Source organism: Lagenorhynchus albirostris, chromosome 19 (assembly GCF_949774975.1).
Source record: "Lagenorhynchus albirostris chromosome 19, mLagAlb1.1, whole genome shotgun sequence".
Classification (NCBI taxonomy): domain Eukaryota; kingdom Metazoa; phylum Chordata; class Mammalia; order Artiodactyla; family Delphinidae; genus Lagenorhynchus; species Lagenorhynchus albirostris.
Window position 1 is genome coordinate 30,027,301 of NC_083113.1, and position 13,809 is coordinate 30,041,109.

A 13,809-nucleotide genomic window follows, 5' to 3' on the forward strand; every position below is an offset into this window, starting at 1 on the left:
AGGCCGGAACGGACAGACATGAGGAGATGAATGACAACAGAGGGTCGGGCTGCAGTGACCACTGACAGGGAACAGATTCTTAACAAACCCTGTCTTCCTCCACCACCTGGGAAAGGTGACTTTTGAGAGTGTGGGAGGGTGGATGGGAGGCCGATCCTGTCATTGCAGAGTGTGTGGGTCAGGGCTGGGACAGGGTGAGGCAGGTGAGGCACTGCCTCGGGCACATTTCAGGGCACGCCCTAAAGATCAATCATATTTTTTTTTTTTTTTTTTTTTTTTTTTGCGGTATGCGGGCTTCTCACTGTTGTGGCCTCTCCCGTTGCGGAGCACAGGCTCCGGACGCGCAGGCTCAGCGGCCATGGCTCACGGGCCCAGCCGCTCCGCCGCATGTGGGATCCTCCCGTAGCGGGGCACGAACCCGTGTCCCCTGCATCGGCAGGCGGACTCTCAACCACTGCGCCACCAGGGAAGCCCCAGATCAATCATATTTTAATTCAACATTTAAACGATCAAAATATAGAGGTCTATGATGAACGAAATATCAAAATTTTAAATAAAGACAGAGCCAGTGTATTCCTTTTGCCTCAGGCTGCAATATGACCGAGGAATGCATTGTTACGGATCCTGTCTTTACTTAAAATGTTGACAATTCATTCATCATGGTTTTTTTGCATTAATCTATGGTTCTTAAAAACTTGCATTAAAATATGACTTACCTTGGGCTTCCCTGGTGGCGCAGTGGTTGGGAATCCGCCTGCCGATGCAGGGGACGCGGGTTCGTGCCCCGGTCCGGGAAGATCCCACATGCCGTGGAGTGGCTGGGCCTGTGAGCCATGGCAGCTGAGGCTGCTTGTCCGGAGCCTGTGTAATCCACGAACCATGGGTTCATGGGGAAGGGCTGCTACCTGGGTGATACATTCTTGCAGACCACCTTCAGAGACTGGTTCACCATTGACAAATGTCTCTCCTCCTGCCTGTTTGTGCTGTGAAGTGACAAAAAGTAAACAATTTAGTAACAAGTTTGATTCCTTTATTCAAGGGAAAATAATCCATGGACTGGGGGAGTACCGTGCCTCACAAGCAGTGGGGCACTCTTCCCAAGGGATTTTGGGCAACAGGGAGTTCTATAGATGTTAGAAGAGGCGATGCAGAAGCAGTGCATGTTTGGCTGGTCGGGGCTTTCCTTACAAGGTGAGTGGGTCTTATTTTGTAGGGGAAGGTGAGCTGACTAAAGCTGAGTTGGAGGATTGTGGTTGGTGTATGTTTGGTTTCCTTGACAGTGAGGTGTCTTCCAGGCCACTGGGGCGGCCTGGTACTGTGGGTCCTGGTACACGAATGACCTCTATCAGTGCCCTGACTAGGACAAGCCCATATTCACACATCCCTCCAGGCAGCCAGGCTGGGGCCTCCCTGAGCACAGATGGTGGGCACAGAGCCAAGGGGCCCTGTGGTCCGAGAGGGAAGTATTTTGGGGAGGGGGTTGATTTGATTTGATGTCTATGGGAACTTTCTTTGGGTCTCTGTTCCCTGACTTCACTGCACATTTCAAAACAACATTCTTTTATGAACAAGCACCAGGACATCAAATACTTCCACACCCTATGCTAGAAGCGCTTCAGGACACGCTGCTTTTTTTTTCTTTTAAATAGTTCCATGTAAAATCAGATGTTAACCCTCTCTGAATAAACCCAAGTGGAAAGGCTTTTTCTTTAATAACACCAATGACAATCAGAACAGGTGCAAAGAATATGTGCCCCTTAACTAGAGAGCACCATGGTTCAGAAGGGAAAACACTAAGTCGTTACACATGTAACAAACAATTTTTACTTACTGATGGTGAGAAAAATGAACAACAAAGCTTCAGGGAAAGTACAGCGGGAAATATATGAGCAGGAAGCGTGATTTATGTCTTTGAGTGGGGCCCATTTCTTTTATAGATGTATTTTGTTTTGCATCTTGGTCAACACCAGCTCCGCCCCGCTTTTTAATTATTAAAGCTTGCGTTGGGTGCCATCACATATTGCAGCTTTTTGAAACCTCTTCAGTCAGCAAACCAAGAAATAGACAGAATTCCAGGATTTGTGACGAGAGGGATGTGTACCTATTCTCAGAGTCCTGCAATTACAGAGCGCTGGAGCCAGACGGGATCTTGGAGGTTACAATCCCCATCTTCGTTGCCCTATACCAGGGCTCTCCAACCCGTGGGCCGTGGCCCGGTACTGGTCCTCGGCCTGTTAGGAACCGGGCTGAACAGCAGGAGGTGAGCGGCGAGTGAGCAAAGCTTCATCTGCCGCTCCCCATTGCTCGCGTTACCGCCTGAACTATTCCCCACCCCCACCCCCGTCCCCCTTCCGTGGAAAAATTGTCTTCCGCAAAACTGGTCCCTGGTGCCAGAAAGGTTGGGGACCGCTTCCCTACACCAACTCCATTTACTGTAAGGAAAATGAGACTGAGGGGAAGGGGTCCAGGCAGGATCTCACAGTTGACTGGTGGTGGAAATGAATTATTGTCTAAGAGATGATTTGTGGGAAGACTCAAGACCTAGTCTATGCTATCTCTGTGTTTTCATGACTGCTAGGGCTGGAAAAACAGAAAATGAAGCATACTGTACAGTTCGATAAAGTTTCTGCCACATGCTGTAGACTAAAGCAAGTTATATGACCACACTCAACTACAATAAGTGGAATTGGCAATTCTACCATATGCCTAAAGGAGGAAAATCAGAAATATTTGGTGAAGAGCACCAACAATTATGTAATATTTCATTACCTCCATGATGGTGATGTTCAGTCAGAAGTCTTTTACATTATTAATGGCAAGTTTAATGGCTACTTTCTATTCAGTATTGCTTCCCTCGGGCCTGAAGAACTTCCTTTTGTAGTACAGGTCTGCTGGTAGCAAATTCTCTTACCTTTTATTTATAGAAAATATTTTTACTTTGCCTTATTCTTGAAGGATATTTGTTGATGTAGAATTATGAGTTGGCATTTTTTTCTCTCAGCATTTTAAAGATGTGATTTCCCTGTTTTCTGGCCTCCATTTTTTTCTAATGATAAGCCAGAGATCATTTGTAGCATTCTTCCCCTACATGTAATATGTCATTTATCTTTGGCCGCTCAAGGTTCTCTCTGTAGGTTTAGTTTTCAGCAGATTGACTATGATAATGATAGGTGTGGTTTACCTTTATATATCCTGGTTTGGTTTCTTCAAATATTTTTTCCATTTCATCTCTCCTCTATTTTTAGGATTCCAATTACATGTATACTAGATTTTTTTATCATATTTTCCCACAGATCACTGAGGCTTTGTTCACTTTTGAAAATTTTTTCACTGTGCTCCATAGAGTAGTGTCTACTGATACATTTTTAATCTAACTCTCTTTTGTTATCTACAATCAGCTGTCCATTTTTAATTTTGGATTTTAATTCTTGGTTCTAGAATTTCCACTTGGTTCTTTTTAATTGTTTCTATTTCTCTGCCTAGATTTCCTATTTGTTCCTTTGTTACACAAGCACACTTTTCTTTACATTACTGAGCATAGTTATAATAGCTGCTTTAAAACCCTGTCTGAGAATCCCAACTTCTGGGTCATTTTAGGGTTAGTGTCTCCAATTGGTTACCTTCTCTCTTGAGTATGGATCACATTTTCCTATGTCTTTGTAGGTCTGGTAATTTTGCATAATATCCTGAATATTATGAATGATATGTTGTAAAGACTGTGAATTCATCATATTCCTCTGAAGATTCTTGATTTCTTTTTTGTTTGTGTGTCTACTTAATGAGCAGTTAATTTGGGTGAATTCAAACTCCAAATTGTACGTCTTCTGTGGTGGACAGCAACTGAAATCTCAGTTTGGTTCTTTTATCCTTAGTTGGACTGCTTGAAATCTGTCCCATGCGCATGTAGGTCAGAGGCAGCCAGAGATCTGAGCAGAGTTTATACACTAAATTTAGGGCTCCCCCTCCGTGGGTCTCTTCTTTTCATGATGTTCCCCCAGCTTCCCGCTTTCTAACTGCTGTGGTCACCCTAAACTCCTCTGATTATTCATGCCTGTGAGACTAAGCGTTTGAGGTTTAGCCAGATGCATGGTAGCTGACTAAGGTCTGCCCTCAGGCAAAGAGCTCTGTGTGTGTGTGTGTGTGTGTGTGTGTGTGTGTATGTGTGTGTGAGACAGAGACAGAGACAGAGACAGAGAGACAGAGAGACAGAGTGAGACAGAGAGCGAGACAGAGAAGAGAGAGAGATATTTCTCTAGTTTTTACCTGCTTTGGGACTTTCTCCAGCGCATTCATATATTTGGTTTTTTTAATATATTTATCCAGAGGTCAGTTTAGTTGTTATTCTGCCATTACCACAGTGTAATCCTCTTTTTACTTTTTAAGAATATAAAATCTGATAAACATTCACAGTTCTTTTTCCTTCCATTTCATAAAGACTTTCTCTGTGTGTCTTGTGTTCTAGCTGTGTCCCTTCAGAATATCCATACTGAATCATTCGATTCTTCCCTTATTGGGGAGGAATGTGTGCTTGAGAACCTCTCTGTGTAAATCACAAGGGATCTTCTGTCAGCTCTGAGTCTCTCCTCTGCGGAGGACAGGGTGCTGCCAGGTTTGCTGGCTGATGTCTCTGGTCCTGCAGCATCTTTCCTCTTATTTATCCACTACAAGTTACTGCCTGACTTCCAAAGTTAAGTTCTCTCTAGATTAATTGGGTCCAGTGTGACAATGGCCCTGAAACCTTACCAGCTTCTGATTGTGGAAATAAAAAATGGAAAATAAAAATAAAAGAATCACACTTTCAAGGTGCAGGTGATTTTAGAACCATTTAGTCAAATATGCTCATATTCAGGTGGAGGTGAAATGTCCAGGAAGTTGGCCTAATTATGGACATGTGGTCAGTTAGGAGCAGAAGTGGTGAACCTCGTTCAGTGGACTCAGCTATCTCTGTTTTCATACAGATTGAAGCTATACTTTTCTACTGTCACCCAAGACTCTTATATGAAAGAGCTTCTTAATAACTAAACAGCTCCAGGGCTTCAAAGAAGCAGAATGTGAGGAAAAAATGGTAGGCTATTCCGTAGTTTTAAAAATAGACTTTATTTTTTAGAGCAGTTTTGGGTTCATAGCAAAATTGAGTGCTAAGTACAGAGAGTACAAAATTGTCTTCCCCCATTCCCCCTGCACATGCACAGTCTCCCCTGCCATCAACATTTAGCCCCTGAGTGGTACATTTATTACGTTCGGTGAACTTACATTGACACATCATTAAGTCCATAGTTTACATTAGGGTTCACTCTTGGTGTTGTACATTCTATGGATTTGGACAAATGTATAATGACATGTGTCCACAATTATAGTATCATACAGGGTAGTTTCACTGCCCTTAAAATCCTCTGTGCTCCACCTATCCATCCCTCCTTCCCCCGCTAACTCCTGGCAGCTACAGATCTTTTCTCTGTCTCCATAGTTTTGCCTTTTATAGGATACCATATAGTTGGAATCGTACAGTATGCAGCCTTTTCAGATGGGCTTCTTTCACTTAGTAATATGCATTTAAGTTTTCTTTGTGTCTTTTCAAGGCTTTCATGGTTCATTTCTTTTTAGTACCGAATAACTTTCCATTGTCTGAATGTACCACAGTTTATTTATCCATTCATCCATTGAGGACATCTTGGTTGTTCCAAGTTTTGGCATTTATGAATAAAGCTCCTATAAACATCCGTATATGGGTTTTTGTGTGGACATATGTTTTCAACTCACTTGGGTAAATATCAAGGAGCTTGATTGCTGGGTTGTATGGTAAGAATACGTTTAGCTTTGTAAGAAACTGCCACACTGTCTTGCAAACATTCCACCAGCAAATGCTTGAGAGTTGCTGTGTCACATTCTTGTCAGCATTAGGTGCTGTCAGTTTTCCAGATTTTGGCCCTTCTAGTAAGTGTATAGTGGTAACTTGCTGTTATTTTAATTTGTTGTTTTATAGTAACATATGATGTAGAGCATCTTTTTATATGCTTACCACCTATCTGTCTATCTTCTTCGGTGAGGTGTCTGTTCAGATCTCTGGCCCATTTTTAAATTGGGTGGTTTATTTCCTTATTGTTGAGTTTTAAGAGTTCTTTGTATATTTTGGATAACAGTCCTTTATCAGATATCTCTTTTGCAAATATTTTCTCCCAGTCTGTGGTTTATCTTCTCATTCTCTTGACAGTGTCTTTCTCAGCGCAGAAGTTTTAAATTTTAATGAAATCCAGCTTATCACTTATTTCTTTCATGGATCATGCCTTTGATGCTGTGTCACTGGTTTTAGTAACAAAAACAATGACAATAATAAGACTAACCCAAAGTGGGATGTCAACTGCCATAAAAGCAATCATTTTATATCAACTAGAGCTCCATGGTAATGTTTTACTTGGCATTTGAGAATCCTTCCATGCAAATCATTCCCATGGACATGTAATATGAAAACATATATATTTACGATTACTTTGTAAATACTGTAGCTATTTCAAGTGAGATGTCTGCAGTAAAAATAGATTAGGCTGCATACGTGAGTCCTGACTTGGGATTAGCAGGCAGAAAGCACTCTTTGAGCTGCCGTCCCTGACATTTTGCTTGAACTGAAAGCCAGGTAGTTAGCAACACAGGTGTTTCTCCATTCCCTTGGAAACTAGTAATAGTGTTCTATAGAATGATGCCCTCCTTCACTGTTCCCAGCAGCAGAAACCACAGCTGCTAATGACTATACTCTGCAGACATGTTAAACGTGAGGATGTGTACTAGGAGTGGCTATGCCATGGCAAGAAATGATGATGATAGTGACAAGACAGTCACATTCCAAGGAGGTGGCCTCCAGTGAAACGCATGTCAAGGAGAACTTTGGGAAGAGACGTTGGCATTCCTGATCCAAGAGGTACCACAGCCGGGGTGTTTATCAGCCAGTGAGCTCAGATGGATCAGTTAAGTGAAGAAGAACTCCAAGGAAATGGGGGACTTCTTAAAGGTGACATCAGGAACCTCCACAGCAGCACCTTCACAGTATTCTCCTGGTCAAAGTAGTCACAGGAAAAATAGAGGAAAAATAGATCCTATCTTTATGGGGGGAGTGTGTGGCTATCATTAATCCACCACATTTAGTAATTTCTTTTTTTTTTTTTCTGCCTATTAAGAAGAGCCCAAAATAATGGCACACTTGTGGCTTCAGAGGGACTCTTACTGTGTTGGGTGAAATGGTTCCCCTCTCAGGAAACAGGACCTCACAGAACCTAAGACTGCGGACATGGGAAGTACATATTCTGCAATCGGGTTATGGGGAGTGGTGGTGAAGGGGACACTCCTGCTTCTACCTTTTGGTTTCTGGAGTCATATATTTTAGCCATTGGGGACAGAGGGCCACGCTAGCTAGAGATTCAGTACATAATTTGTATCCCGGAGGACAGTACCTCAACTTGCTCAGTTGTCTCTAAGAAGGAACTTCAGCTGGGCCTGCAATAGGGCATTCCTTCGTTCTCGGAGGGTGGCTGCCTCTGGGCACTGCAATATCTGGTAGAAGCAGTCACCCCTCCTCTTCTGTGAAAGGAATCCCTTGAGCGGAGGCAATGCGATGTGGGATCTCATCTGGTAAATCAGACATTCTATTTTTTTTTAATTGGAGTGTAATTGCTTTACAATGTTGTGTTAGTTTCCGCTGTACAATGAAGTGAATCAGCTATATGCGTACATAGATACCCTCCCTCTTGGACCTCCCTCAACGCCCCACCTCCACCCCCATCCCACCCATCTAGGTCATCACAGAATACTGAGCTGAGCTCCCTGTGCTATACAGCAGGTTCCCATTAGTTATCTTGGTAAATCAGAAATTCTGTTATCCCTCCAATGGTGGTACTGGTGGAGGCATTGTGGACAGGGAAGACAAACACATATCCAGAGGAGATAGCAATTCAAGGAAGAACAAATTCCTGCCCCCTCCAAAGTGGAAAAAGTCCACCATAAGCAAGCTGCTATCAGTGGCTGGCTGGTCTCCTTGAGAGATGGTACCATATAGAGGGCTCAGTGTTAGTCTGTGCTACCGGCAGCCTGAGCAGTTGCCAGGACCAGCTGTGGTGAAGGGAGGCCATCATCTGAGCCCACACACATCCATCCCTGTCCTTTGGGGCATCCTTAAGTGAGGCTTGGTGTGGCAGCAATCCATTTTGAGCTCACATCAACAAACTGGGCCTACTGATCTATAAATCAAACTCAAGATTTTTTTCTCCCTGATATCTGGTAGTAGCAAAGGGCCTTCCTGACCCATGAGACCATAGGTGTGAATCAAGGACATGGCATTGGTGTAACCCAGTCAGGTGGCATGGGAGTTTGGGCCATTTGTTTGTAGATCTTATGAACACTCTCTGGATTGCCTGATCCCAAAGGTATCATCATTTCAATCATGCAGTGGATTGCTGTAGCATGTGTACAGGCTAAGTAAACTCCTACAGGTGTTCACAGCTTTAGAGAAGTCGCAGAGCACACAGCAAAGAACACAGTATACACCTCAGGCAAAATGCTGTTACAGTGGAGTGAGTTGAAGCTGTCACAGAACTGGCCACTAAAGCCACAGCTGGAATCTGAGATGTGGCAGCACGGATGTGAGATGGGGCCCCAGAGGCATCCAATGTCTTTGCACCCCATCTGCTTTGGTTCTGATTTAGATTCTCTGCCCCTGACTCTATCAATTTTTGGTCAGATGGGGAAAGCAGAGCAAGAGATCTCGGAGGATCTCTAGCCATTGAAAAACTACATGACACCCATCATACATTCCCTTCTGTTAAAACACTTCATGTCAAGTTTTACTTTGTGGTTTGTGGTTCCCAACCTGTGAAGCTTTTATTTCTATATGAATGCCCGATTTTATCCCCTTTTGTATTCCTGTAGAATGATTTTGGAGCTCCAAAGCATACTCTTTTGCAGTTCCTGCTGATTTTTCTTTGAATCGAGAAATCTGTTCCATTCACAGTAGATCACTATACTTATCAATATAAAACCCAAAGACATTCAGTTGGTTCCTGACATCAGTCTCCAAGTCTCCAATTCCTCATTCTTAAGAAACTAATAACTCTAAACCAATGTTACCAAGAGGTAAGTTATACATCCTCCTTTAGTGTTTCTCACGTTGGCCTTGTTCTACTCAATGTATGCTAGAATGTGTCCTGGTTTCTGGGTTTAGTTTCTGATTCCTAGTTGCGGTTTTAACTAACGCATCACTCTATACTCCCACCCACCCGCCTGCCCTTGTCTTCTCCCTCCACCCTTCCAAATCATTGTTAGCACTCTGACATGCATCCTTCCATACATTTGTCCCTTCTCCTATAATCTTGTATTTATGTACACATAGTGTCAGACAATGTTCCCATTCTTCTTTGCTAGTAGAATCCTGATTCTATTTGTGATACAAGGTGCTTAGTCTGGCAATGGGTCATGATTGGCCCAACGCAATCATGATAATCTTTTCCTCATATTTCCTGGCTTACCTTGGAGCTAGAGGCAGCCGTGTGACCCAGTTTTGGCCAATGAAATGTTAGTGGAAGTTAGGTGGGTTTTGCTGACTCGTTTGCTCTTTTGCCCTTCTCCCTGTGTAGAATGCGCATACGATGCCTGTAGGTGCTATTGGCATCTTGTGGCCTTGCAGTGATACGTCAACATATTAAAGATGGTGGAGTAGACATATGGAAAGGATCTGGATCTCTCAAGACCATACTAAGCTACCAAGCCAATGCTAGAAGCTGTCTACATCTAGACTACCAATCATGGAAGAAAAATAAAACACTATTTGTTTAAACCACTGTTAGTCTAGCTTATTGTTATCTTGTATGCAAAAGCATTTATGACTGATACAAGTTGCATATGGGTGAACACACAAATTTTTTGCTCTTCAATTTATAAAAGTATGATCATATTATGTATATTTCTCTTACTTTATGGTATCTTGCTTTAGATCCTTCATAATACATAATATAAATAAATAAATATATAAATAAATTCTTTGAGAATTCCCTGGCAGTCCAGTGGTTAGGAATCCTCACTTCTACTGCAGGTATGGGTTCGATTCCTGGTTGGGAAACTAAGATCCCACATGCCATGCAGCATGGCCAATAAACAAACAAACACACCTAGTGGTGGTCCAGTGGCTAAGATTCCACGCTCCCAATGCAGGGAGCCTGGGTTTGATACTTGGTCAGGGAACTAGATCCCACACGCATGCTGCAACTAAAGATTCTGTATGCCACAACTACAAAGATTGCACACGCAGAAACTAATGATCTCGCATGCCCAATGAATATCCCGCATGCTGCAACTAAGACCTGGCACAGCATAAATAAATAAATAAATATTTAAAAATAAACATAATACATAATAGAAATCTCTCTAAGTCAATGGGTATAGCTCTAATTTATTATTTAATAACATTTTATTATTTTAGATAGATAATATTAGCACATGGTTCAAAAATCCAAAATGTATAAATGGAAAATGGTGTAGCCACTTTGGAAAACTGGTAGTTCCTCAAAAAGTTAAACATAGTTACCATACAATCTAGAAATTCCACAACTAGGTATATACCCAAGAGTAATGAAAACATACCTCCACGGAAATACTTGTACACAAATGTTCATAGCAGCATTATTCATAATTGCCCAGAAGTGGGAAAAAAACCAAAATATCTATCAACTGATGAGTGAATAAACAAAGTGTACTATAGTCATACAATGGAATATTATTTAGCAATAAAAATGAATGAAATATTAATGCATACTACAATGTGAACGAACCTTGAAAATGTTATTTAATGAAAGAAGCCAGTCACAAAACCACATATTATGATTCCATTTATGTGAAATATATAGAACAGGCAAATCCATAGAGACAGAAAGTATATTAGTGGTTACCTGGGGCTGAGGGTAGGGAAGCTGGGAATGGAGAATGATTGCTATGTATTGGGTTGGCCAAAAAGTGCCTTCAGTTTTTAAAAATAAAAGACACATCTTTCATTTTCACCAAGAACTTTATTGAACAACGTATTCACCCTTCTACTACCTTCTGCCATTTTTCAGGCAACTTCATAATTCCATCTTCCCAAAATTTTTTATCTTTTTGAGCAAAGAACTGTTCCAGATGCCTTTTACAGTCTTCCAGGGAATTGAAATTTTTTCCATTAAGAGAATTTTGTAAAGACCGAAGTAAATGGAAATCCGAAGGTACAATGTCTGGTGAATATGGTGGATGAATCAGAACTTGCCAACCAAGCTGTAACAGTTTTTGCCTGGTCATCAAAGAAACATGCGGTCTTGCGTTATCCTGATGGAAGATTATGCATTTTCTGTTGACTAATTCTGGATGCTTTTCGTGGAGTGTTGCTTTCAGATGGTCTAATTGGCAGCAGTTCTTGTTGGAATTAATTGTGTGGTTTTCTGGAAGGAGCTCATAATAGAGGACTCCGTTCCAGTCCCACCATATACACAACACCACCTTCTTCGGATGAAGACTGCCCTTTGGTGTGGTTGGTGATGGTTCATTTCTCTCGCCCCACGATCTCTTCTGTTCCACATTGTTGTACGGTATCCACCTTTCATCGCCCGTCACAATTTGTTTTAAAAATGGAACGTTTTCATTACATTTTTGTAGAGAATCACATGCAGAAATACGGTTAAGAAGGGTTTTTTTTTTTGCTTAACTTACGTTGAACCCAAACATCAAAGCGATTCACGTAACCAAGCTGGTGCAAATGATTTTCAATGCCTCATTTGGATATTTTGAGTATGTCGGCTATCTCCCGCGTGGTATAACGCTGACCATTCTCAATTAATGTCTCGATTTGATTGCCATCAACTTCAACTTGTCTACCTGACCAAGGAGCATCGTCCAGCGAGAAATCTCCAGCACGAAACTTCACAAACCACTTTTGACAAGTTCGATCAGTCACAGCACCTTCTCCATACACTGCACAAATCTTTGTTTTGCGTTTTGGTTGTGTTTTTACCTTTCTTGAAATAATAAAGCATAATATGCCGAAAATTGTTGCTTTTTTTCCTTCCATCTTCAATATTAAAATGGCTACACAAAAATTCACCAATTTTGATGTCTTTTTTAAAATGCACGCTGATATGACAGCTGTCACATACAATCTAACAAAATTGTTTCAATGAAGTTAAAGACAACTACGTGCTACCAGAGCCATCTTACAGAAAAAATCGAACAAACCTTTTGGCCAAGCCAATATATGTGTTTTCTTTTTGGAGTGCTGAAAATATTCTAAAGTTTGATTTTGGTGATCATTGCAGAACTCTGGAATATGTTAAAAATCACTTAGGGGGCTTCCCTGGTGGCGCAGTGGTTGAGAGTCCGCCTGCCGATGCAGGGGACGCGGGTTCGTGTCCTAGTAAGGGAAGATCCCACATGCCGCGGAGCGGCTGGGCCCGTGAGCCATGGCCTCTGAGCCTGCGCGTCCTGAGCCTGTGCTCCGCAACGGGAGAGGCCACAACAGTGAGAGGCCCGCGTATCGGAAAAAAAAAAAAAAAAAAAAATCACTGAGGGACTTCCCTGGTGGTCCAATGGTTAAGAATCCGCCTTCCAAGGCAGGGGACATGGGTTCAATCCCTGGTAGGGGAACTAAGATCCCACATGCCGCGGGTCTACTGAGCCCGCGCACCTCAACTAGAGAGCCCACGTGTCGCAAAGTATGGAGCCCACGCACTCTGGAGCCCACGAACCACAACTAGAGAGAAGCCCGTGCGCCGCAACGGAGAGCCCGCATGCTGCAATGAAGATCCCGTGCCGCAACTAAGACTCGACGTAGCCAAAAAAAAAAATTAAAAAAAAAAATCACTTAACTGTATACTTTAAATGGATGAACTTTATGGTATGTGAAATATATCTCAATATAGCTGTAAGTAATATACAAATGGAAGCAAAGTAAAAAGGTTTTTTCCTACCTCTTCCCCTAGCTGCCAATTCCGTTTCCCAGAAGCTACCACTTATCAACTTCTTATAGTTCCAAAGATATTTTATTTATATTCAAGCACATTTACATATGTGTTTTTTTGTTTGTTTGTTTTTGTTTTGCGGTACGCGGGCCTCTCACTGCCTTGGCCTCTCCCGTTGCGGAGCACAGGCTCCGGACGCGCAGGCCCAGCGGCCACGGCTCACCGGCCCAGCCGCTCCGCGGCACACAGGATCCTCCCGGACTGGGGCACGAATCCGTGTTCCCTGCATCGGCAGGCGGACTCCCAAGCACTGCGCCACCAGGGAAGCCCTACATATGTGTTTTTTTTAACATCTTTATTGGAGTATAATTGCTTTACAATGGTGTGTTAGTTTCTGCTTTATAACAAAGTGAATCAGTTATACATATACATATGTCCCCATATCTCTTCCCTCTTGCATCTCCCTCCCTCCCACTCTCCCTATCCCACCCCTCTAGGTGGTCACAAAGCACCTAGCTGATCTCCCTTTGCTATGTGGCTGCTTCCCACTAGCTATCTATTTTTACATTTGGTAGTGTATATGTGTATATGTCCATGCCACTCTCTCACTTTGTCCCAGCTTACCCTTCCCCGTCCCCGTCCCCTCAAGTCCATTCTCTGGTAGGTCTGCGTCTTTATTCCCATCTTGCCCCTAGGTTCTTCATGACTTATTCCCATCTTGCCCCTAGTTTCTTCATGACCAATTTTTTTTTTTTTTACATTCCATATATATGTGTTAGCATACGCTATTTGTTTTTCTCTTTCTGACTTACTTCACTCTGTATGACAGACTCTAGGTCCATCCACCTCA

General features: G+C 42.5%; 1 protein-coding gene across 1 annotated transcript in view; it reads right to left on the reverse strand.

The window, feature by feature from the left end:
- Nucleotides 1-721: 721 nt before the first annotated feature.
- Nucleotides 722-13,809, reverse strand: part of RPGRIP1L (RPGRIP1 like) — a 120,797-nt gene continuing 107,709 nt past the window's right edge. Inside the window, exon 29 of the mRNA XM_060130206.1 lies at nt 722-983. The gene's annotated coding sequence lies outside the window, so the exon portion shown is untranslated. The remainder of the gene's footprint in view (nt 984-13,809) is intronic.